Source organism: Solanum verrucosum, unplaced genomic scaffold (genome assembly GCF_900185275.1).
Source record: "Solanum verrucosum unplaced genomic scaffold, falcon-dt-bn FXZP01000033.1, whole genome shotgun sequence".
Taxonomy (NCBI): domain Eukaryota; kingdom Viridiplantae; phylum Streptophyta; class Magnoliopsida; order Solanales; family Solanaceae; genus Solanum; species Solanum verrucosum.
This window is the reverse complement of record NW_026020752.1, coordinates 1474306-1478593: the sequence shown is the minus strand read 5'-3', so window position 1 is coordinate 1478593 and position 4288 is coordinate 1474306.

Genomic DNA, 4288 nt, shown 5'->3' with positions numbered 1-4288 from the left:
AACACTCTAAGACTGAGAGGAAAAGAGTGAAAGTCATCTAATAGGGTTGAGAAGAGTTTAGATACATCTACTTTCTAGGAACATGTAATGCTAACAACTAATCATTGCTTGTATACGATTCGATACTAAATTTAAAAACATGGGGAACAAAAACCTAGTCTCATTTGTCAATTACTACAATCTTGAAGTTAAAGCAATTGTTACTCATGTTACTTGGATATTTAAGTATACATTGGTTACTAAAAGAACAAACAACCCCACATTTACTTTCTGTAATTACTTTCTTTTGGAAATAATAACCGCAATTGAGTAAGAGCGTCAGTAAAGTTGTTTCTGCAAGCAAATTCTTTGTGGGATTGACTTCAACTCAGTTCTATAAATTGACATCGATCATTTATACTTATTAATTAAATGTATGTTTGGACGTATCAATGTGCCTTCCATGGATGATAAGGCAAGCGGCGATTACCAATGCAATGATAAGATAAGTAAAGACTAATGACTTTTCCATGGGATTTATGCTTAGAACCGAGTGGAGAAGAGACGATTACCCATGTCCCATAACTATGTGCCACCATTGGTTGTCTTAGATAGACATTAGCTAATGGATCCACATAAGTTAGAAGTTATGGTTCTTACCTTGGCAAGTAAGGACATCCCTTTTCGGTGTGGGATAGACACCGGATTCCATGTTATAGCTCACATGATCTATACGTCTGTTAGTGGATACTTCCCACAATAATGAACTAAGGTTACTTCTAGAAGTATCTCACATGTGTTTAAAGAAGATTGTTACTTGCATTGACCATGATCATGATTATGCTTCTAACCTCTTTATCTGATGTTTTAACTTGGTCTTTGCATATCATGAAAAGTCCTTTAAGCATGATTTTATGACTCTTATGCATTGCTATCATACTTAGTACATTCTTTGTACTAACGCATACTCTAGCCTACATTGTTTCACAAATGTAGGGTCCGACACTCTAATTCCACATCCTCGTGGCTAGATGTCACCTTAGTAGCATTTGAAGAGTGGTGAGTCCTCCTGTTCCAAGGACTGAACCCTTTATTGATTATTGTCTTTACTTTTCGCGATTGTAAGTGATGTATAGGTTACTTCCCACTCACTCTTGATGTATTAGATAGCTTTGATACTATGTTAGACTTCATCTATGATTTTGACAAACTCTTTAGGATATAAACTGTCTTTTAAACTCTTAAACTCTATTGTCTTGTATAAAGTATGCTAAGTGGCTTGTGTAGGGCCTTTCAGGGTCCTATGCGCCATGTCACGCTTAGGGGTACTTTGGGTTATGACAAGATCTCGAAAAACCAAAGTAGTTGAACAGCACGAAGCTACTCCTTCCAGTCTTAAAAGGAGGGAGATAGCTCAGGGAGTTAAAATGTGTCTGAAGATGAATCGAATGCCTTTGGAGATAATGCAATTGAGATTAGGGGTTATGAGGATGACAACACAATCAGTGTCAATGAGGACATTGGGGACACTATTGAGAGGTTTTTTCAAGAAAGAGAGGCATACCCAAATAACCAGCATCACCTTCTTCAAGTTATTAAAGTTATATGGGCATTCTGTGGCTTTGAGGAAATCTTCTACTCTGGCATATGTAAGAAGTCGAGTGATAAAAGCAAGTGACCAATTGTTCCTGGAAGTAGAGTCATTGATAGTAACCTGTCTGGTATCCTAGAGATCCATAGCCTGTTCAAGAGGCATAAATTTTAATGGACGACAAGACAGGCGGAACACTATAGGAGGCATTTAACACGGGATTTCTACTCATCATATGATACATCCTTACTGAACTTCGTGACCTCAAAAATATCCAAAAAGAGGAAGAAAGAGGGAGCGTTGCAGTTGTCACCACTAGATTAGGTGCAAGTCTGTGGAGTGAATGTAGATATCTTTGAGGCCACGATAAATAGGTTTCTACGCATTCCAGACTTGACTACACCTACTAAGGTGGGGTTTTAAGAGCATCAGAACCATTTGGTGAAAAGTGAATATGAGATGAATGATCATGGGCTGCGAGAGGGCATAATGAAATGGATTGTTGGACTTTTTGTTATTGAGGGTGAAGCAACACCATTGGCAACCAACTCAGGCTACACATCACAAAGGCCTCATTCACTTTTTCGGTGAAATTTTGGTGTGCTATGTTCCGTGCGCACTAGATGTTGACAACTAATGACAACACCATCTCTCCCTCACAGACATCTTCAGTAGCCTGTATCATGGTCTGATATGCATTAAATGTGGGTTGCCTGATTGCTACCAAAATAGGGGATCTTGCCTTGAATGAAAAAATAGGTCTTATTCCCTTCCCTTGTTTGAAAAGGAGATTGTATGATAATACTTATGTGGCAAGTAACAAGATAGTCCATCATCCAAATGATTCCATTAAATATAAATTTGCAGCCTTGATTAATGATGTTGAATCCAATATATAGGGTAAGCGCGGGTCCAAAAGCACCATTGGCTATTGTGCCAAATCTACCAGCTGAGTCAGCACCAAATGAGGGAGGAGATAGAGATACCATAGATGGTACAACCCAAGAAATCTTGGGAGTTAGGCCTACAACAATAGCCAAGTTCTATTTATGCAGAATCCCTACAAGCTCAGTTTGTTACTTTGAAAGCCGACATTACTAAATTGGCAGACAAGCCAATTGAAGTGCCTCTTACATTGGCAACAGATTCACTGGTGGATTTATTTAGCATGACCCTGAAATAGGGACATTGGGTGACATTTAGGGTGATCTCTCGAGGCTAAAAAATAAATCGGAAAGGGAAAGAAAATAGAGCATGAAACCACGCCACCCAATGACACCTCCCAAGAAGAGGACAAATGAAGTCGCGGAGCTGCAAAGGCTTCTAGGAGAGCTGCACGTGAACAAGAGGCACAAGAGCAGCAACTCATTGATGCATTGAGGTCTGGTGCCTCTGGTAGCGATTTCTCGATGACCACAACAAGTGGGACTCCGACTGATCTTCCTATCACTACCAAGATACAAGACCAGGCGAGAGAGCCTCCAAAAGAAAAGGCAATAGCTTATGTGGGTGCTACCATCACTCCGACTACTAACACCTATAGCATTGCAAGAATGACCCCTCATCCCTTTTATCTTTTACTTTGAGGGTAATCATATTTTGTGGGGGGGGGGGGGGGTTGAAGGGGCAACCTGCCATTAATAGTTGTAGAGTGTTGGTTTAGTTGGTCGTGGTGTTGTTTTGCTTGTATAATTACTATGAAATCATTGAAGTATATCCAATTGGGAAAGAGATTTTTAATCTAGTATGTTGAAAACAACTTTTGATTTTGTTAGTTGGCTGTCTAGCCTATTTGTGTGAAATTTCTTGTCTCTATGTGTTGATCATTACTAACTAGACGTGAATTTGCCGACTGAATGCTAGAGAGTGGAAGCATGTGCCAAGAGTGTGTGAGTGTTTGTTTGAAGTATTACTCTTTATGTATATGCTAGAACTTTCCAAAGTAATCTTGCCAAGATTGCTAGATAGCTTGATAGGAAAGGGTCATAGACCATTTTTTATATAGTCCACATTAGCCAAAATGATCTATCAAATAACACTTCTAGAAAACTGTAAATTACTTGCGAATTTTACTTGGGGATTATTTCTACTGAAATTTCCTACGAATTTTCATGCGGAAATATGAAATTTCTAAATTATAGTCTTTTTTACCTACTAAAAATACTTCCCCAGAAAAACTGGTGGGTAAATTTGGCGCCATTTTCGCAAAATTATTACCTGGGGAATTATATGCGGCAAATAATTTGTAAGTATCATTTTCATAGGTAAATTCGCAAGTAATGAAAAAAATAATATTTTTTTATCTTCTAGCAAGAAAATTCATAGATAATTTTATTTGCAAATAATTATTTGGAAATTTATCTAGAAATATTTTTTATGTGGTATCACCTGGGGATTCATGTTCTATAAATTTTGTTGGGAATTTACTTAGGAATTTTCTTACTTGAAGAATTTTTGGGGGATTTTATTGTTGTGAATTTGATTTGAGATTTTTTGAGGGATGTACTTGAAAATATGCAAACTTGAATATTTTTTTATATAATTTAATTGGAATTTAACTTTATTGAAATCTGAGGATTTTTTAAAATTAGGAGTCCTCGGGGAATATTTTCTTAAAAATATATTCACTAAAATGAAAAAATATATAATAATATAAAAAGGACAAATGATCACTAGAATGAAATATATTGTTAAATAATTACTCTATTTTTAGGTTTA